Consider the following 23,765-nt stretch of genomic DNA (forward strand, 5'->3'; position numbering starts at 1 on the left):
TGTCGCCATTCCATCGATTGTTGCTTTGTTTCTGGATCGTAGAAATGTACCCAAGTCTCATCAGTAGTAACAATTCGGTTTAAGAAGTCTACATCGTTTTCAAATCGATCACAGATCGAAAGCGATGCTTCTACCCTTGCACCTTGCACGCTTCTGATCAACATTCAAACATTTGGGTACCTATCCATTTTGCAGCAATTTTTCTCATGTCCAAATTGACGTGAACTATATGATGAACGCGTAACTCTGGTTTACTTTTTTGACCTTCACACTGACACTTCTAATGAGATATTGTTCATTGCTATGGTAGCGCACTGGTCTAGGCTAACTAGATATCAATACATCCTCGTATTTGGTGATAGAAATCAATAAAAATAAATACAATGAATCACAATTTTGCCATGAAACATATTGTATTTTCCACTCCGAAGAAAATCGAGAAACAATAAACGAGGCACAGTAAAATCAAAGCATTTCTCCGCCATTTTGGAAATGCCAAGAACCTTTTCATATTATCGCTTAAGAAGAAGACGAGGTGTTATGAGAGCCCTTTTTGTGGGCCAGGGATCTAAGACTATGTTTCATTTGTAGTTTTTATGTGGAGTCTGAAAGATCTTAAGATGTGTTTATTAAAGCATAATCACCTAGTTGAAAGGGGTGGGATTGAAGGGTGAAATTGACCTCATTGTTTGTGAGCAAGAACTGAGGGCAGAGGTTGAAGTAGAAGGATTATTCTGAAATCAAGAAATCAGTACTTCTGCCTTTGTAAAATATCTGGCCAGAAATATTTCACAGCTATGAGCAGATATTTCAGTTTATTTGCAGCGGACTCCAGACTCTGCAGTTTTGGCGACATATTTCCTCCAGTGGACCAAATAATTGGAAGTCTGACCAAGGATATACATAGACTCCTTTGACTGAATCACCTGATCCATTATCAAGTCACAAATTAGGTTTTTCCATAAAGTGATGTTCGGATCTTCAAAGAAATGAATTGTGTATTATTTCTTTGGCCCAATTCGTTCATCTTCTTTTGTTCTTTGCTTAAGGAATCGATTTGCGAACATCTGGAGGTTAGATTCGACAAAGGTGTGTCACTGGTTACTGAAGGTGGTAATAATATGGTCATCACGCAAAAAATATTAATTGCCACTGAAGCATATGAAGCTGTGAAACCAAACGACCAATACTACGAATAAATAGGTGGTGTACTGGAGATTGAAGTGTGCTGTCCACCAAAGTTTATTTGAATTACTTTTTGAGCTTGAGCATACGGTGAAACTTACTTATATGCAAATAGAAAGCAACATTATTTTGGAACAAACTGCACAAATCATAATGATTTCAGGAAATGATCTTTCAGGTCTTCAGGATATTTTTAATTAACTTATAGAGTCTAAAGGAGAAGCATATTAAAACCCCTATAAAAGAGCCCTAAAGTTTAAAAAACGGGTAAAGTTTTTCTTGAATAACATCGACACTGAGACTGTAGCCTGTCGATTGAGCAAATATAATCTCGATATAAACTCATAGCTCACAAGGTACCCTCAGGCGGTTGGAACAAAAAAAAAAAATGATACGTGCTTCGTGATAACCCGAGGTATTTTTATTCCGTTTTCTAACGTACTGGAAATATAATACCGACTATATTTTTCTCCTGCCAGTTCTACTGGTTTTTTTTTTGCTCCCTCGGACGTAAAGCAAACTCAGGAAAACGATAGCTCAGTTGTTATGTACGATGGCTGAGAAATGTTTGGAGAGGATGTTTCAAAGCTCGCCTGTAAAAACTCTAATGGTCATCCTGTTGGCGTGCTCATAATAAAAACCCTCGGATTGTTTTTGCGTTATTTATGTTCTCCTACGGTTTTTTTATTTATTGTGTTGGTCGAAAATTTTGCAGAATCCTATATCTCGCCCATAAATCATCAAATATGTTGGAAAGGATCCACAAGTGTTTTTCCACCGTTGATTCTGACAAATTTTGACTGCTCTCTCTAGCCTTCGAAAAACATAAACCTTAAAATTTACTAGATATTTTTCGAATGAGAATAACTATAAAATTTGGTTTTTGAAAATTATCAAATGTAATCGATTCAGCGGTTTCACTTTGAATATCGGTTGTAAGGATGAGGATCTTTAGGAACATTTTCGAATTTCGCTCATTTTTACTGAAAAGTCGATAACTTGACATCTGCTCTTCAAAGGGAGTACAATTTCGAAATTTTTAAATATGATTTCATCCTACAAATTTTTACTCGTGTACTCTCTTCTTCGAGATCAATCAATTAATTTGGTACAAAACCTCGTATCATCTGACAACCTTTTTCAGCTAGTGACTTCACACAACTACTTTTAAGGTTGGAATATTAGGACGTGGAGCAGGAAACAAAATTGGGGAATTTGTAGATCCTGATCTAGAAAAAATAGATATGTATTCATCGTTTCATAGTACCTGTTTCATGTTTCATGTAGTACTGATGATATGGTAAAAATATTCTATTCTGAAATATGTTTTTCGCATAACTGTAGTATTTCTAATGATTCACCATATCTCGAAAACTTTCACTAAACATAAAACATATTTTTCTGAAACGCCATAACTTCCTCTACCCGCAGGTACCATATTATCCATTCATTACGCCACACCCTGTATATGCTTGCAGATAGTCATTTTCAAATAATACGCACGAATTTATGAAATGCAGTGTATATTCCGATGTATGCTCATTATAGATCGCGGATCAGCAGAATTCTGATAAAAAATTCTGTGAATTGAATACAATGCATGAGCGTGTCGATATATTGCAGTATGCACTGTTGCATTTAATTATATAAAAATTAATAATTTGCATATTCTGCCAGTAGATACGTGCAATGATCTCTGATGCTGGTTTCTTCGTTTGGAAATAATGAGGACTAATATTATACAGGATGTTTCATGAGATGAATTACCTGTATGGATGTTATGGATCACAGTAGTGTTGATCCCATCAAAATAAATCATTTCACGAAAATTTTATCGAAATAAATTAATTGAAAAAATTTCCATATTCAGAAGTATTTCTTCAGCGATCCTTTGATTCTCCGCTTCATTTCAAATCATATATAAGAATTAATAAATAATTTCTTCACTTCTAGCTCTTATATGATTTTTCCTGTTTGCTTCTATCTCGACACACAAAATCAGTCCATACAAACCAAGGGTTGAATCAGATTGAATCTTTTACCGATTTTGAGTTGAACATTGACTTAATAAAATTAAAAGTAACATATGTGATAAATGTCTTTTTAAAATTGTTTTTCTTCATTAAGTCTAAAATTTTACGTAGTGTAGGAATATTTTGTCAAGAGATTTCCGAATGCGCAAATGCTATTGGCATGTTCATTACTACAATAATATCGGAAATTTTCTTCACATTTTATTCTCTTGATTTGTTTATACAAATGAACTAAACTTTAACCAGTCCATTTTCGTTTTCTGTTTTATTTTTCCTGTTACTTTGAATATTTTGTATGGAAATGTAGATGAGGAAAATAAAGAATTTTTTCATTTGAAAATATAACCCCCAAGTTATTTCACAGGATGAGAGTTCCTTCTCCTTGCATGAAAGATCAACTAAGCTTCAATTATCCTTAAATGACCCGTATTCGAAAGCATGTTTTAAGTAATTCCAAAAAGCAACGTTGGACAAAGAACACAACTTTTTCAATATTAACAACTGAAGTTTCCACTACATCGGCCACGTTGGCATTATTGTCTGAGAACTAGTCAATAAACAGCTTTAAAACGCTCCTCGACTTATCTTTGTGGACCCCATCAAATATCAATTAAGATAACGTTTACACGAACCAGTCCATTGTCAACCAGAAAAATCCAAAATTCTTCTCGAAAAAACACCGTCCCTCTCGATTATGTTAAAACCGAATCATATCCTTCGGTATGACCTTTCAAAGAATTCGAGTGGAATGATACATCAGTCAAATATTCAGAATATTCAGCCAGCTCGTGTTTTCATTCGGAAAAACCGGTTGTAGAAACGATGATATAACTCAATTTATCAATCATGCACCAGGGACCATAGTTTTGATTATATGTAGATTCGAATCGGCCGGCAAAAATGCGAAAATTGTTCTTGAATTTCGAACGCAGTCGATAGATAAAGAAAGAAGACCAACGATAGAACTCCATCTGATTACTACTGGGGTAGAGCTGTTACCAATTTTACTGATTCAAAATTATTTCTGCTACATTTGAATGAAAATTGACGATTTTCTTCGACAACAATTGATTAAAACTTATAACAAATTGCAATTTATTTGAAATATTATTTTTATTCAAAATAATAATTAGATAATGAGAAACTAAGAACAGATTGACGAAAACAAACCTGCGCAAAATATTGTATAACAATCAATGAATAATTTTTGAAATTTCAATGAAATCTGACAAAAAAATTAAAAGAGACTAAAAATTTTTAACAGGATCCTTAATTACTATTCGGAGGAAACATTAATATATCTTCAAATTCTCATTCTGTCCTAATCGAATCCTTGCAGGATTAACAGCCACCATTTTCTCAGGCAATTTATTTCTATTATTATTTTATTATTTATTTCGTTATTTCCTAGTTTTCATTCCAAATGTCATGTTTTCATCAAATATGGGTATTGAATTGAAAAATTTCGTTCCCCCATTTCCGATTAAATAAATGTTCCTCCTGTTTTTTCCGAAAATTGAAAAAGCTGCATTTTGGAAGTTTAGAAGCCTCTGCTGGTATAACCAAGTGAAAATAATAAAATTCAGTTTGATATAAGATCCACATGTACCAAAAACTCTTTATATCAGTCTTGAAATTATATGAATACTTTTTAAGCTCATAAACTCGAATGTTTAATGGCAAAAAATATTTTCGTAGATATTCACCAAATTGAATGATTGATGTGAAATTTGAATTCACTGCTGCATTATTATTACCGAGTTATTTTTATGGCCCTACAACCCCTTACAACAACTTATGACATTGCAACCCCAAATAATAATTTTTTTAGTTAGGCAAGTTTGGCACCCTCTCTTCGTCGTGGAATTAAATAAAGGACAGTGTATAAAAGGCAAAAATTTCATAGAGTCAATACTTATTTCATACATAAAAAAGTTGTTTACTAAATTTTTGGATTATCAAATTTTATGCAAACTAGAGGATTCTTGTCGTTTTTCAAAATTAAAAAAAAATAAAAGGGAACTGTTGAATCTACTCGATTCGATTTCGAAAATGAAGTAAATTGTGCAAGAATAATGAAGAGAAACAAAAGGCGAATTTTCAGGGTTTTGTGAGAGGATAGAAAACGTTTCTTGTTACATTCATTGAGATCAGTAGAGGTCCATCGATTCCTTATCGGAGATGCTTTCCCAATTAATTCCGTGTGATTTCGAAGCCAATTTCATTCATAATTTTTCGTTTCCTTATCAGGAGGCTTGACCTTTTTGGGGCCAATCGATCGTGATTTGGATGCAGGATCGAAGTGTAAAAATAGTCGAACTTCTTCTCCTTTGGAAAGTGCGGATTGAGATATATGGCGAAAAAACTTTCAGAGTCCTGACATGAAAGTAATTTTAATTGCAAGCACACAGAGATCCACGAGACGTCGCCATAACCGGTAAAATTCCAACAAATTAATTACACTTACCTCTAGGCGGATCGGTATAAAAAACGAGAAATATTCTACGGCTGAACTTCAGTCACTTTCACACAAAATACGCGAGTAGTAAACACAAAACCGTAATCGTAAACGCGGGTAGAGCACGGACGAGCGCTATCAGGCGAGTATTCCGTTTCGCCGTCCGTCAGAATAGTTAGCAGCGCATTGGTTCATCAGCGAAGTCACCAAGTCTGAGGACTCGGCGATTGATTCTACGCATTTTCTCCCTCCCGAGACCGAGAGGAGCACCGGAGGATGGAAAGGAACGCGAAAGAATTGGAGGATCTCTTCTGCACGCGGAGGACCTCCACTCGGTAGAGTATGCTGCGAAGGATCGTTGAGATATCCTCGTTCATTTGTTCCATTATTGCATACCCTATCCGGAGAAAGAAATAAATTTTTTTTAAGAATAATATTTTTTATCATACTGCTCCTTAACTGTTCTTCTATGAACTGAAGAGTGTAAGGTAGTTCATTATTCTTGGCGAATTTCATTGGTAAAACAAGTGATTAGCTAAATTTGGATCACTACGCGTAGTGCGTACTAGGTGGAATTTGCGTTAACAGCGAATTCTATTGGTCAAAAGGTATCTTGTTCAGATTGCTATAATAGCAAATTCCAAGAACAAAACTAGTGTTATTAGTGCTATAATAACAATTTCCAACTACTACAAACTACAACTAGATTTGTATCTTTTGAAATTATTAAACTGAATCCAAAATATGCACTCAATGAGCACCAGATTCACCAATGCAATTTGCTTTGGTAGCAAATTCTATTATTGAACCAAACTTGGATCGGAGTCCAAAAATACGCTCTCAGTGCGCACCAGATTCACTAATGAAATTTGCTATGGTAGTGAATTCCATTGGTAAAATTAGTGTTTAACCAAATATGGATCTGAGTAGAAAAATATGCTCTCAGTGCGCAACAGATTTACCAATAGAATTCTCTATGGGGGCGAATACCATTATTAAAACTGATGTTGAAACAAATTTGTATCTGAGTCCAAAAATATACACTCAGTGCGCATCAGATTTACCAAGGGAATTTGCTATGGTAGCGACTTCCATTGGTAAAACTAGTTATGAACCAAATTCGTATTCAAGTCCAAGAATATGCACTCAGTGCGCCACAGATTTACCAATGAAATTTGCTGTAGAAGCGAATTCCATTGGTGAAACTAGTGTTGAACCAAACTTTGGATCTGATTTCAAAAATATGCACTCAGTGCATACCAGATTCACTAATGAAATTTGCTATGGTAGTGAATTCCATTGGTAAAACTAGTGTTGAACCAAATATGGATCTGAGTAGAAAAACATGCACTCAGTGCGCAACAGAATTTGCTATGGGAGCGAATACCATTGGTAAAACTAGTGATGAACCAAATTCGGATTTGAATCCAAAAATATGCACTCAGTGCGCAACAGATTTACCAATTAAATCTGCTATGGTAGCAAATTCCATTGGTAAAACTAGTGTTGAATCAAATTTGGATCTGATTCCAAAAATATGCACTCAGTGAGCACCAGATTTACCAATAGAATTTGCTATGGGAGCGAATACCATTATTAAAACTAATGTTGAACCAAATTTGTATCTGAGTCCAAAAATATACACTCAGTGCGTAACAGATTTACCAGGGGGATTTGCTATGGTAACGAATTCCATTGCTGAAACTAGAGTTGAATCAAATTTTAATCTGAGTCCAAAAAACGCTCTCAGTGCGCACCAGATTCACTAATGAACTTTGCTATGGTAGTGAATTCCATTGCTAAAACTAGTGTTGAACCAAATATGGATCTGAGTAGAAAAATATGCACTCAGTGCGCAACAGATTTACCAGTAGAATTTGCTATGGGAACGAATACCATTGATAAAACTAGTGATGAACCAAATTCGGATTTGAATCCAAAAATATGCACTCAGTGCGCAACAGATTTACCAATTAAATCTGCTAGGGTAGCAAATTCCATTGGTAAAACTAGTGTTGAATCAAATTTGGATCTGATTTCAAAAATATACACTCAATGAGCAGCAGATTTAAAAATAGAATTTGCTATTGGAGCGAATACCATTATTAAAACTAATGTTGAACCAAATTTGTATCTGAGTCCAAAAATATACACTTAGTGCGCAACAGATTTACCAAGGGAATTTGTTATGGTAGCGAATTCTATTGGTAAAACTAGTGTTGAACCAAATTTGGATTTGTCTCCACAAATATTTACTAAGTGCGGACCAGATATACCAATGGAATTTGCTATGTTAGCGAAATACATTGGTAAAGGTAAAACTAGTGACGAACCAAATTTGGATTTGAGTCCAAAAATATGCACTCAGTCCGCAACAGATTTACCAATAGAATTTGCTATGGTAACTAATTTCATTGGTAAAACTGGTGTTGAACCAAACTTTGGATCTGATTTCAAAATATGCACTCAGTGCGCACCAGATTTACCAATGAAATTTTGCTATAAAAGTGCATTTCGTTGGTGTACCTAACTAGTGTTGCGGTAGATTTGGATCTCTTTGGAATCCAGAATATGCACTGTTTGATGAAAGCTGTATTATTTACATTTTCTTTCTCGTTTTCTGCTAATTTTTTGTTTCAGATATAATTTCGAGATGTTTTTGAGGAGGTTTTTCCTATAAGCTCCTGAATTATATGGTAGCCTGTAGCACTGACCTCTGGTAAAAATCATACAGAACAAAATGCTGAAATTACGATTCTCTTTGTTCCATATTTGAATAGTCATTTCGTCATTGAGATCTGCATTCTTCATTGGTCAAATTAAGATCTACACCATTTATAATACTGTTCTCAGTATATTGATATCAACTGACAGTCTGGGACTTCAGCAATGAGCTTTGAAATTTTCATATTTTGTTCACTATAGATTCATCGATATAACTAGAACCAACTTATAGGTAGAATGTTAGATTAATCCGAACTTTGAATTCTTAGCAGTTTCAAATAGAGGCTTCAACATTTCCATTATCTTTATGTAGTATAGGTATACTAGGAATGATTCATACACAATTTGAGTTTGTTACTCTTCAATATATAGCAGTAACTTTCCATATTTTGTATTTGAACAATTTTCCGGATGTATCTGGTCAAAACTAAAGTGAATTGTTCGAGGTAGGTACAGACTTCCAAGATGAAGTGCTAAAAGCTGTTGAATCTATACGTTTTTGAATTTTCACTCATATAAAAGCGACAAAATCATCAGAAAAACCATGAAAGAAGATGCCGTTCGAAGTATTCTTTATAAGTTCCCTCAATTCAACGAAGCGTCCGTAACCAAATCACCTGTGATGAATAAACATAAGAAAAAGACTTATACTCTAGTTTTCCGAATCTGAACAGCGGTTTTCCGAAGAACACGATACAAACAATCAATTGAATGAATTTGTTCCATCTCAGAACGCCTGAGGAGAATTCATAAATGCTGTCCGTGAATCCATAATGAAGACAGCCATGCATGCATCAATTATACCTGTAGGAAGGACGCATAGAACGCATCTCAATTCTAATCTCGTTTCGCTGCAATTGTGGCGCTAATGACAATATTACATAACCGCAACAACCGCAAACTGATGTGACGCACCAAGTTCCATAAAAATCTAGCCCAGCCTATAAATTACACGTTTTCCAAGAACGCAATATCAACATAACCGCGAAGGATGTTGATCATCGGTTTCCACGATATTTTCATGTTTATTAAAATGAACACAGGACTCGACAGACCACTGGTAAAGCGCTATATGCATCTTCACTTCAAGAAAAGTAACTCTTTTTGTATTGAGACTATTAGGTACTAGCTGACCCGGCAAACCTAGTTTTGCCATTTAAATTATTTCTAGGGTAGATAATAATAACTAACTCATCGTGATTGCTCGATTGGTCGTAAGAAAAAGGAATGCCTTTTTTTCTGTTCTGTACAATTTTTTTTGGGAATATTTTGTTATATAAACCTTGCCCTAACAATAATAAACACAACAAAAAAAGAATTGTCCAATTTGGTGCGATCATTTGAACAATAAAGCATTTTGAAGTAAACCATAGATCCTCTTTTATTAATATAGATAAGTAGGGCCCATAGTCAAAGAATAACTAGATTCAGAGCAATCATTATGGCAGTCTAGGTAAATCAAAATTTGATTAATGTATATTGTTGCAATTTTTAAATTCTTTCTGAGGAACTATCAATATAAGATAATGAGCAGGAACATTTCAACAACTACTGCTACTAATGCAATGAAATTGCATCACGTACAAATAATGAAACAATTTTCAAGTGGCGCCACGTGTTCTCTGTCCATTTTGGTAGCTGGAAAATTATGCAGCATTCAAATTCAGATTGAAAAGCGTGGCTACTCAAGAATGTACGTGCTGAAAATTCAAATGAGCCAAAACTTCCACGAAACCAATTACATCTTTTTATATGGGTTGAAAAAATAGTCCTCTTTTCGAGTAAACAAATAAGTGGAGAATGGAGGAAGAGCAAATTTCACTCAATGATTGTCGCTGGAGTCAGCAGTGATTTTGAGAATATTGTAGAGAAGTTTTTAGATATTTTGGATTCCTATAAGTCGAAGAGCAATTGAAAAAAATTGCATATTTTCTACACCACCAACTACATAAACCAAGACAGTTATTCCGCGATTGGCATATGAATGTAACTGGAACTTGAATATGCAGGTGACTGATCTAGTGTTGCACACAAACAACGGATATTATTATGGAAATTATTCAAGTTACCTTTCTGAAAGATAATTTCCACCAATACATCCATACAAACTCCACCAATTCTTTGTGATCTGTGAGCAATCATTCCAATTCCCGATCTGACTAAAGAGTTTTGGTGATATTATTGATACAGCAGATGAAGAAGACCTTGTTACAGATAATGGCCATCTCTAGAAAGCGAATCCTCAACAATTTAGAACTAGGTGAGGCAGAAATAAATTTTCATCTGCTGAAAGGACTGTGAAACCTGCAGCCTATCAGGTAACTAATTTATTGGCATCCTTCGGCATTACTCACAGATTAGCTGTTATTGACTGCCAAGTGAATTTGAATATTGATTGAGTCAGGCCCGCCTAAAAAGTGAGAGTCGGCATACGTCCAACACACTTATAATTATGCATGTAAATATTGAGATGACTGACAACTTTAAATATAATGATCTTTTGTGTTTCGTCCTTAGTGATTTTAATTAATTCAGCGATTACTATTATTACGAGAGAATTATGCGAAATTAACTTTAATATAACTCACAGCCAGCTGAGATAATTCGATAGTGGTATAAAAGGATTCAAGTGTATTGTATTCTCACTTCGAGAGGTGCAAGCGGAATTTCAATTAGACTAGCATGACGCATATAATCACTGCTGCAATGCTTCAAAACAAGACGTCTTCATCCGCAGTAGAGTCCAATACGTAGAGGTTGGAATGATATCGTATACGAGAATATATTGAAAAATTCTTAGCCTACTACAGAACCAAACGAAATTTCAATGTCAAAATATTTTATTACTCAACATAATTTCCTCTTAATTGGATACATTTATTACAGCGAACCTGCAACGTCTCTAGACCCTTCAAAAAAAATGTCTCTCCTTGCTCTGCAAACCAGAACTCCACAGATTTTATTACCTCCTCGTTGAAACAAAATTTTTCAGTTGAGGAAAGAAGTCTACATCGTTTTCAAATCGAGCACAGATCGAACGCGATGCTTCTAGCCTTGCACGCTTTTGGTCAACATTCAAACATTTGGGGATCCATTTTGCAGCAATTTTTCTCATGTCCAAATTGACGTGAACTATATGATGAACGCGTTCGTATGAAATATCCAGTGCTTCAGATATCCGTTTTAGACCAATTCGACGGTGTGAGGAAATCATGTCATGAACTGCATCGATATTTTCGGGGACTGACACAGAAACTAACCTTCCCGATGGGTCATCATCTTCAATGCAAAATTTACCTCTTTTGAAGCTTGCAGTCCAATTTTTCACAGTCGCATACGAACGACCTTGATCAATAAGGGTATTGAGCATATCTTAGTAAATCTGCTTACCTTTAAACCCTTTTAAATACAGGTACTTGATAATGGCTCGATACTCCAATTTTTCGATTTTCACTATTTCGGTGGACATCTTCTTTCTTTTGATTTATTGCGTAACTCTGGTTTACCTTTTTGACCTCAAACTTCACACTGGCACTTCTAATGAGTTATTGTTCGTTGCTATGGTAACGCAATATTTTTTTATGCATGGAACTGGTCTAGTCTAACTAGATATCAATACATCCTCGTATTTCGAGAGGAGTAGCATTGCAGGGCAAACTCAAGCCTCAAGATCTTTTGTGCTTCCCTGCCAAAACTGTTCTCGACACTACATCGTCTACATGACGACATACAAAGGAGTTTTTAATTCACAATATGAAGTCCAAGTACAGGAAGTTGCCATCGGGAAAAATTGAATTGAAAAGAGGTAAGATCGAATTTTTTAGAAGAACAAAATAAACTAGGGTGTGAAATAACAGTAGTTTAACACCTTAAAAAAATTCTCTGGCATAGAGAACGCCATCCTTGCTATTATAAAATTCCTCGCAGAGATTTATCTCGGTTGGGAATTATCTCATGCACACTACAAGTGCATTCATGTCGTCTAATCACCGCGTGCATGTGCCTGACTAGAGTGATATGTGACTCATATTGTATGCATAACCATAAAAGTTAATACTCCTTTTTACAATGTAAAAGCTCATGTAGATAAAATTTGCTATTCGTATTTTCTTTACACGCGATTCAGGGAATTGATAAGGACTTCTCGTATCAATTGGCAAAATGCATATTTCATGAAAGTTTCCCAGGACTACAGCTGATGCTTGGTGTACTGAGAATTAAGATTCCGGGTATCAAATATCACTTTGGTTTTCCTGGTTTATTCAAAAGCACTTGACTGTACGAGAATCGTGTCTATATTTTTTAGATTATATACCCTAACCTATATTTTAAATTAGTTTTGTCAAGCATTGTTTTACTCTTTTGTTGTTCGCTTCAGGCGGATCCTTTTGACAATTCTGTACAGTCAAATTTCGTTTTTGTGTAACTTTCAGGTGATGTTAAGTATGGTTTTTTTTTTGCACTCTAGATATTTCTTCTGATCCTAAAGTGATGATGAAATAATGCAAGTAAGAAATTATGATAAAAACAATGTATATTTTCCTTTTATAATAGATATGGTTCAGGTCCTTGGATTCATGATCAGATTGGAACAAAGTTCAGTCACTGTAGTGAAAAATTAACATTTCGGTGACATTTTTCATCTCTTAAACAAAAATTCAAAATGAAATTCTTTCGAAATTTGCAGGAATTGTTGTTTTAAGAAAACAACTTTCGCGCTTTCGCCTAATACGAATATCAGCATCTACCATTGTCTGCAAGAGTATTTGTTTAGCTTCAAATGCTTGAAAATCATGATTTTTTGACAATAACTCAAATTTTATATATTTTTGGGAAATTCTATCGTGGTAAATGTATTAATTCACTCCTACAAGGAACCATTCAAAAGATTTTTCCATTCTGTATAATATTAATACGGACTCTGAAACAATTCATTCCCTTATTTTTAGAATATCAGAAAAAAAATTCAAAAGGGGAAATTTTGTCAATTTATCTAGCAAAAAATGGACAAACTGATTTTCCAAAAGAACCACTTCGATTTTATATCTTTTGAGTGGTTTCTTAAAATTCTTCAAATATTTCGTACGAAATATTCTTTGCAGTGATTCTCTTTTTCGCAAACAAATTTCTATATTTAAATAAAGTGTTCACCCCAGTTGGGGTTGGAACTAAAGAGTGTAAATACATATCAAGAGATTCTTCTAATAATTCCATTGACCTCTCAATCAGGAAAGTTCTTCGTCAAAACTGCACATTGTCTATGAAATATTTATATATTATTCAATTGACAGTAAACATCTTAGCAGCTTACTAAATCGTTAATATATCTACAATGTAACAATTGTTGTCATTATTTACCCTATATCACCCACTTTGTTCCCACATGGAAAAATTTTTCTTATAAATATCCTAGAAACAACCCACAAATTCGAACGTGGAATGAAATGTAGAGCGATACTATGGAAATAAACGTTTAATCACTTTTACATTGACCTTTCGAATTAAAAAATGGTGTAAAATATATTATCTTATTATTAACCGAGTTCAATGCGATACGGAATGGGAATTTATTATTAACTTGTAAAGACACGAAGAATCAGAGGAACTGAGCATTGATTTTTGCTGTTTTGTGCGTTTCAGAATGTTTCGTCGAGTTTGGTACTTCTCAAAAGGCTCTCACGTGGTTTTTAGTGAAGTCCAAGTGAGATTTTTTTATTTTGTAGCTTACTATGCAGATATCTCGATAACTACGATGTTCAACATGATTTTCAGGACAAACATTGACACCTATAAAAAACTCCATTCATTTTATTTTAGCAGTCGGTTGGCCATGAAATGATTTTCTCAAGTTTTTGTAACTAGAGCGGAGTAAGGTTGGCACTCATGAAATGTCGTTAATGTCATAACGCCGTTGCCACAACTAATATCAATTTTTATTACGAAAATGCCGCAAGTGATTGAAAAAAGAGACAGGGTTTCAGGAAGTGCTATTTAGAAGTCAGGTCTGCTCATTCAAATAGTTATACCCTGATATTATATTCTAAAATCCACAATACGTCAGACGGTAGCGAACATATTCAATGTAAGAGAATTTATATAATGTTTCCTCTGAATATAAACGACTTATATTTCACCTGAATATTTTCACAAACATAAAGATTGTGATTGAAGAGGATGACAAAGAATTTCCTTCTATTGGTAGACCCAAAAAAGTGGTGGCATTTAAGAATTTTATGTTTGAGTGAATTAATACGAAAAGTTTACTACAGGATTTTGGATGAATATCATCGTAGAATAAGTTTCCGAAAATTGATTCTCTTATTAATTCATGTGAAATATTTGTTCAAAGGTACCTACAGTTCATCTTGACTTGAAACTTCCTTTAATTTCTTTTACGTATATTGATGCAAGATGATTTTTGTTGAAGAATTTAACATTCTTGTAATTATTTGTTAATTCCTTCGGGAAATACCCATTCCCAACCACTGCATTATATGCATTTCATCTTCGGGTTAATAATTTTGAAATCTACAACTGATGCAACGTATTCAAATTTTAGCCAAATAAGATAACGAACATTAACTCCCCTCAAGCTAGTGCCTATTACGATATTATACTGATCTCTTGTATTTTCCATGCAAATATCTGGATTTGGTATGCCTTCAATCAGTTTGTATAAACTTCAATTATGTTCGTCACATATTTTCCGACGAGATTCGACATTTAAATAAAATACGTAATAAAAGAAACTTTTACGTAAAACGGGCAACATAGCGTTGATTTAAAACCCAAAAATGTTTTGACATGCTTCATAACCCCACATTTTCGTACTATACAGAGTGAGATGTGTCAATTTTCCATGGCCAACCGAGTGCTGAAATAAAAGTGAATGGAGTATACCTTATATGTTTCAAGTCAAACAATGAATTGACCCTTAATAAATGCTAAAAATTGAGAATTATTGTTTTATGAAGAAAGAATGAGATGAAAATGAGCAACTCAATGACGAGACTAAGGTCTCTCAAGCAGGTCATTCATTGAAAAAAAAATGAAGAAATAAGAAAAAATTAAAAAAAAAAAACTACTGACGAATAAATCGATAAATCGCTACATCAAAGACAGCCCCTCTCATTCAAGAATCGATACCGCTGTTTATTTTCTAGGTAAGCGAGAGATGGCATAATAACTTATCCCATTTCATAAAGTCCACTTCCCGATATTGGGTTTATGCACCTGTGACGGATGTTGACTAGAACTGATTCACCCAGACCTATAATTAAAGCAATACGAATGGTAGTAACTGCAGGAAGAATCACGACCTACCCCCACAGAGAGTACCTGAAAGGTGGCGCCAAAATTCCAAACGATGTTCTCGAGTTGCTATCAATTGGAACAATGGGACTTCCGACATAGGAATGTTGGCTTTTTATCATCAACGAAGAACGTAGGGTGACATTTATGTCATTCACTAATGTGTGACTCATAGTGTTTGTTGGTGTTCTGAATCAGGTTGACAAGCGAAAAACTTAAGTGGTTCATCGGATGGTGGATGACATTTTTCTTTCGAAAGCGGCTTCTTGAAAGTCTTTCAGATATGGGTGGGCAGACGTTTGAGCATAAATGCGGTATAAGGTAACTAGGGAATCCAGACTGAACTTTCTGATTACGAAATTTCAACCCGAACAAATTTGCAAGGGTTATTTGAAAATCTAAGAATAATATTGAGAAGTATCATTTTCTCAAATAGATTTACACTTCTTTGGGGCTGTTAATTAGCAATTAAATCCGCCAAATGTTGGAAAGCTGCTGGTTTCGACGGAATTTATCCTGAGTTCATCAAGCATTTGGTCTTGGTTGTTTTCTGTTTACAATAACATTCTAAATTCTGGCAATTTTCCGGACGAGGTCCAAAAGACATGAGTTATATTGATTTTAAAACGTTAAAAGGACTCTTCTGATCCTAGTAGTTATCGACCCATTAGTGTTCCTTTCAAAATTTCAGAAAGGCAAATTCTTTTTAGGATTGAAACGTTCCTAGAAGACGATTTCTGCCAAGGGGGATTTTAGGAAAATTAGAAATTGTTGTGATCAGGATTTAGGCCTCAATACTCCCAGTGAAGCAGGTTAAGATCATAAACTGAAAACAGGAACAGCATTTGTGTATTTATCTGCAGCATATGACGACGCAGTATGGAAGGAAGGTTTGATATTCATACTCTTCACATACGAGGATATATTGAAAAATTCTTAGCCTACTATAGAACCACACAAAATTTCAATGTCAAAATATTTTATTACTAAACATATTCTCCTCTTAATTGGATATATTCATTACAGCGAACCTGCAACGTCCCTAGACCTTTCGAAAAAAATGTTTCTTCTTGCTCTGCAAACCAGACCTCCACAGCTTTTATTTGCTCCTAGTTGAAAGAAAATTTACGACCCTTTAAACTTTTTTTCAGTTGAGGAAAGAAATGATAATCGGATGAAGCCAAATCTGGTAAATAAGTGAAGTGTTCTAGTATTTCAAACCCTAAATCACGAATTTTTTCCATGGCAACATGAGATTTGTGTGCAGGGCCGTTGTCCTACAAAAACAAAACACCTTTTGACAGCTTTCCGCGTCTTTTCTCTTTAATTTTTTCCGGTAGAGTGGTCGGTTATGTCTAATAATAATTTCCGGTTATTGTTCTACCCTCATCCAAAAAATCAATCATGATTACTCCATGGCAATCCCAAAAAACTGAAGCAAGAACTTTTCCAGCAGATTTTTGGAAACGAATCTTCTAGTTCGCCATTCCATCGATTGTTGCTTTGTTTCTGGATCGTAGAAATGTACCCAAGTCTCATCCATAGTAAAAATTCCCTTTAATAGGTCTACATCATTTTCAAATCGAGCACAGATCGAACGCGATGCTTCTACCCTTGCAGGCCTTTGGTCAACATTCAAACATTTGGTGATCCATTTTGCAGCAATTTTTCTCATGTCCAAATTGACGTGAACTATATGATGAACGCGTTCGTATGAAATATTCAGTGCTTCAGATATCCGTTTTAGCACAATTCGACGGTCTGATAAAATCATGTCATGAACTGCATCGATATTTTCGGGGACTGACACAGAAACTGGCCTTCGCGATCGGTCATCATCTTCAATGGAAAATTTTCCTCTTTTGAAGCTTGCAGTCCAATTTTTCACGGTCGCATACTAAGGTCATTGATAATCAAGGGTATTAAGCATATCTTCGTAAATATACTTACCTCTCAACCCTTGTTGCAATTTCGGTGGACATCTTCTTTATTTCAATTTATTGCGTAACTCTGATTTACTTTATTGACCTCAAACTTCACCCTGATACTTCTAATGAGTTAGTGTTCGTTGCTATGGTAACGCAATATTTTTTTTATGCATGGAACTGGTCTAGGCTAACTAGATATCAATACATCCTCGTGTAGGGGTGAAAAGATGGTGCGCTTACTGGAAAAGATGCTGTCAGATAGAAGGTTTCGTGTTTTTGTTGATGATAATAGTAGTAATTTTATAACTATGAATAACGGTATTCCACAAGGATCAGTTTTAGCACCTGAGCTTTCATGATGTTTCCAATTATTATATAAATCCCGGCCAAACTGTCTATATCAGCCATGTCATAATGTGTTATGAATTCGATATGTACAATGTACGTATAATGATGGATCATGTTTCCTGTAGATTTGCTGATTTGCATACAGAAAGAGAGCGTAGAAGGAGGAGTCATTTGCAACACAAGAAGGAAGTAACTAGATAGTTGTATGAAACCTATTCTTAACAGAGGCGCCAGGTAATAATCAACTGATGTCTTCTACGTACACCACACCAGATTGTAATTATAACATTTATACACTTATTTAAATGTCATTAGACAGCTCATTATCATAAATTTCGCATTATTCTGAACAATCCCATGTTCTTAATTGTCCACAATCCACAACGAATTAACGTTTATTTCTATCATTTATAATGATAATGACATCTTAAACACGGTAAGAAGATTTGGTCTGGTGAAATATCGCGCATTGAATTTATTGAGCCTTAAAGGAAGTGGATGAGTTCACTAAATTTATTCAACTCTGCTTTGAGGGTTGTCCATCATCTTTTTTTTATCAACGCAATCTAGACTCATCCGTAAATCGACGTTGCAACAATTGCTACGAGAAAAAGACAGGTTTAGAGAAAAATACCACGTGATTTTTTGCCACCGTCTGCAGCTTGCTACATTTGATTGACTTCAGTCAAGATCTTAATAAAGTAAAAAAGAATATGACAAAACAACTTGAAATATCCCAGTTTTTCCTGGAAGAAACAGATGTTCCAGATGACTAAACAAATACCACGGATGAAGAGAAATTCATACGCGATGCTTATCAGTTGTTGAGCAGTGTAGTTGAATAAGTTGTCCCACTGAAAATCATTTAGGTAATTCAGTTTCTATTCAATTATAGATTTTTTTCATTTAGTGGCCTCATCAATATACTACTCATTTTTGATTCCCAATTCAGCATGATGAATGTTGGTAAGCGAAGTTAAAATAATTTCATTCGACTAACCGAATGCAAAGCCAATTTCAGGTGTCAACTGTAAATAAACGTATGCAAATGTAGAATGTATTACATGAACCAGTTAAGACCGTAATTCAAATGATATCAATCTATAAAAACACCATATTAATATATGTTACCGCTGATTGAATTTCGAAAAAACTAACAACTTAGATACTGAAAGTGTGAACGATATCATTAATCGACCTTTCCCAAAAGCTGTTATTACCAACACTTACTTTATCGTGTTTTGTACACCAACAATGTATTTTTTCCACTTAAAAGATTTAAATCAATTAAAAACGTTATTGCGATGACCTTTCATATTCCATTCACATGATTAACAGTCCACAATGAAAGTCAAAGGTTCAACAATAACAAAGTAATTTTGTATTCTCGAGATACCACTGCATCTATTAGAAACAAGGATTGCCTTATTTTATTTAGGACTTGTCAATCAATTCTTATGATAGGAGGATTCGATCTTAGAAACAGTAAATATTTTTCTAGGCAAATTCATTTCCTAGAATTCGTCCATAAATTCAGAATTTAATTATTTCATATTTCATTATTTACGATATGATTTTCTATCGCAGCAAACAATACATTGAGAGGATTTCACCATACTAAATATGTAAGAAGATTCCTATTCATTCTATTAATTTTTCTCTATATTGGAAATGAATCAGTAAACATATATCTGAAATTGTTAAAAAATATTATTAAAGAGATACCAGGGGTTTCAATGAAATGGTACGCACCAGCATATGGTGGAAGATGTTGAAGAAGACTATATTTTATTATTCAACATATTCTCCTCTCAATTGGATACATTTATTACAGCGAACCTGTAACGTATCTAGACCTTTCAAAAAAAATGTTTTTTCTTGATCTGTGAACCAGATTTCCACAGCTTTTATAACCTCCTCGTTGGAAGACAATTTAGGACCTTTTAAACTTTTTTTCAATTCAGGAAAGAGATGATAGTCGGATAGAGCCAAATCAGGTGAATAGGGGGGGTGTTCTAGTAATTCAAACCCTAAATCACGATTTCAACGTAAGATTTGTGTGCAGTGGCATTGTTCTGCAAAAACAAAACAACTTTGGATAACTTTCCGCGTCTTTTCCCCTTAATTTTTTTTCGGGTAGTGGTCAGTAATGTCGAATAGTAATCTTCGGTTATTGTTCTACGCTCATCAAAAAAATCAATCATGATTACTCCATGGCAATCCCAAAAAACTGAAGCAAGAACTTTTCCAGCACATTTTTGGACACGAAACTTCTTAGGTCTTGGAGAACCAGGGTGTCGCAATTCCATCGATTGTTGCTTTGTTTCTGGATGGAGAAATGTACCCAAGTCTCATCCATAGTAACAATTCTGTTTAAGAAGTCTACATCGTTTTCAAATCGAGCACATATCGAACGCGATGCTTCTACCCTAGCACGCTTTTGGTCAACATTCAAACATTTGGGGATCCATTTTGCAGCAACTTTTCTCATGTCCAAATTGACGTGAACTATATGATGAACGCGTTCGTATGAAATATTCAGTGCTTCAGATATCTGTTTCAGCCCAATTCGACGGTCTGATGAAATCATGTCATGAACTGCATCGATATTTTCGGGGACTGACACAGAAACTGGCCTTCCCAATCACTCATCATCTTCAATGGAAAATTTACCTCTTTTGCAACTTGCAGTCCAATTTTTCACGGTCGCATACGAAGGACATTGATCACCAAGGGTATTAAGCATATCTTGGTAAATCAGCTTACCACTTAACCCTTTCAAATACAGGTACCTACTTGATAATGGCTCGATACTCCAATTTCGATTTTCACAATTTCGGTGGACATCTTCTTTCTTTTAATTTGTTGTGTAACTCTTCAACCTTTTTTGAACTAAACTTCACACTGACACTTCTAATGAGTTATTGTTCGTTTCAATGGTAACGCAATATTTTTTTATGCATGGAACTGGTCTAGGCTAACTAGATATCAATACATCCTCGTATATTGTGAAAACGTAAAGCTTAAAATTCAAATTTCAAAATCCAAATTTCTTGACACTATTGGTTGGTGAACTTTTAAATCTCTTTTTCTGAAAATCAGTCTTTGAAAATTCCTGAGACTTATAGAAGGTGGAGCTTTCCGGAAATGAACCAGATGATGGTTTCCTCGGTAAATGTTGAATCATAGAAGACGGGGGATACGGAATGTGATTCATCAAAACTCATGGGAGTATTAAATTACTGCAAAAAGACAGACGTGCTGTGCTCTCTTCACATTTCCTCACATACACCGCCTTCGTCGATCAGAAAAACACTCGCGATTGTTACTGCAATGACTAACAGTTAAGAAACGATGATATAAAAACAGATAAATAACGAAACTTGTCGCTTTTCCATTTTATTATCGTTCCTATGAATCTGTTGGCTTCTTGGAAGCGAGAGATTCATCTGCTAGTCGCGATTAGTAATAGTATTATTTCTTATTGTTCACTATGAATGGTCGTGATATATTCGGATTATGAGGAAATGGGTCATTGGAAATAGTGAGAGGATGCAAGTGAATCATGCCATATCTCATAACAATATTTACGTGTAAAGCCATGTGGAACAATTGAATTTGTGATGGAAATAAGATGAGTATTGGCTCTGAAAGGATGTTCACTATTATTTATAGGATTTGGACTGAACCTGGTCTCTACTAGAAGGTTGAAACACTCCATCCACAACAATCTTATAATAGAAGTCACACTTATGAACCATATGAATTACCACATGAACCAGTGGTTAAATGAAAACAATAACTAATCAATCATATGCTGCTTGATTAGTTTTTATATTCATTCATATTAATAGACTCTATTAGCTAAAAGATTCAGAACTTGAAGGGACCTTCGACAAAGTGTTAATTCCAACAGGTTGTAGGGTACATTTCTGATAACAGTGATTACCATATCGTAAAAACAAAACGACACTCAAGGCGGCGTTATGTATCTTACAATATTTCAAAGGAAGAATTAACTTGCCATAAATGTCAGCCTTGTGGGAAACACTGTGCAAAACCAGAATTTCCCAACATTTAACACAGCTACACCTTGCTGCAATTAGTAAATAGTCAGGGCTTTATAAGCCAAATGACAGACTATCTTTGCAATTGGATCCCACAAAGATGACGTACCCATAAAGATAGATCTTAGTATTTTTTACACTTCTCACTAGAACCAATATGGAGCTTGAATATCACAAAAACCTTGTGTCACAATGTTGGTGGATTTCACGGTACTAATATTGAAAACAACAAACCAACGTTCAAAATGACATTGAAGAAACACAATAAACACGTTAAATATGAGTTATTGGCAATATACCTCACCACCTAAGTACCTACTTTTCCTAGAGTTTAATTCCCAAGATATTGCAGGTATTAAGTTTCCTTTACGGTCTCTACATGGAAAATGTTAGCATGACATTATCGAATGATCCGGTCGTATAAATAATACTGCATGATTGAAATATTAAGGACTGTATTCGTTCATTTGCATATGTATGTCTAATAATAATTAGATTATATTGTTATGGAGACATAATACTTGGATCTGATATTCATGCATGCATAGAAATTGGCATCTAATTGCTTCATAATTGATCCTGTGTCTCATAAATAACATTGTTTTGAATCAAGCTAGATATTCCACGTTCCACTCTCAACAATAGCTTGAAACTTAGAAATTCCTAGCATTGTTCCATTTGTTCCTCAGTGAACGAGCTCTAAAGCCTTTTCGAATAATCCAACTGTTAATGGAGAAAATAATATTTCCTTATTCAACCTGTTAAATACGAAATGAATTGAGTTAAGGAAATAGAAGAAAAGAGAAAGTTTAAAAATGTGTAAGAAACTAATTTACCAAAGTAATATTCATAGAATTCAAGCAATTTTACTGAACTGTATTATTTTAGAATACTGATTTTGTTTCAAGGCTTCATCCGCCAATCGTCAAGTATCTATAACCCAATATTTGAAATTTTCATAAATCATTTTATACCTACATAAAAGCTTCTCAAATCTGTTTGGATTTTTTAAAGCTGAAGAACACTATTTTATCATAATGTCAAAAAAAAAAGATCCAAATTGTTTAAGTAATTTTTTTCGTTAGGTGCAACATAAATGCAAGTCCAACATGATAATCAAACATTCATATTTAATACACGCTCGGGACTAAATCATTATCTACTTCATCTTCTTCTTTCATGCAAAAAATACAACCATGGGAAAGAACACGATCTACACCGTATGATAATACCTACCTTTTCATGAAATATCCGTTACTTTACACAGAGTTATGCACATTTAATGATATTGTCAGGGGCCTATAGGGATACTCCTCTTGTAATCAAACTGAACAAAAACCGTACAATCAATTTTAGTCTTGTGACTTGCCATCAAGCAGGACTGGGTAAGTTCACTTCGAAGGTAGAATAAACGATTTAATCGGCAATCTGCTACTTGATCTTTGCATAATATGCAGATATTCACGTCATTTCAGGAACGTACACTATATTTGAATGAACACAGAAAGCGGAAATGAATTTAACTTCTGTCAAGGCCATGAAGTTGTTTAATTCATATCGAGCTTTTTATGTTCATGCACAAGACAGTGTTTTTTGTATTAAAGCTTCTTTGAGCTTGGAAGGAAAATCTTGGCTAGATCCCTAGTTCAATAGGTCCAAACATTATGGACCATAATTCATTGATGGGTTGAAAATGAATAGTGTTGCGCCT

At 34.6% G+C, this 23,765-nt stretch overlaps 1 protein-coding gene across 2 annotated transcripts in view; it reads right to left on the reverse strand.

Moving 5' to 3' along the window:
• The window catches only part of LOC123313531 (BMP-binding endothelial regulator protein), a 78,288-nt gene extending 54,827 nt beyond the window's left edge, over nt 1–23,461 (reverse strand). Inside the window, exon 1 of one of the 2 annotated variants that reach the window (XM_044898455.1) lies at nt 23,291–23,461. The gene's annotated coding sequence lies outside the window, so the exon portion shown is untranslated. Of the gene's footprint in view, nt 1–5,685; nt 5,891–23,290 lie in introns of those variants that run through there. The other variant, XM_044898454.1, reaches the window with a different exon arrangement.
• Nucleotides 23,462–23,765: the final 304 nt, after the last annotated feature.

The sequence above is a fragment of the Coccinella septempunctata genome, chromosome 5, assembly GCF_907165205.1.
Source record: "Coccinella septempunctata chromosome 5, icCocSept1.1, whole genome shotgun sequence".
Classification (NCBI taxonomy): domain Eukaryota; kingdom Metazoa; phylum Arthropoda; class Insecta; order Coleoptera; family Coccinellidae; genus Coccinella; species Coccinella septempunctata.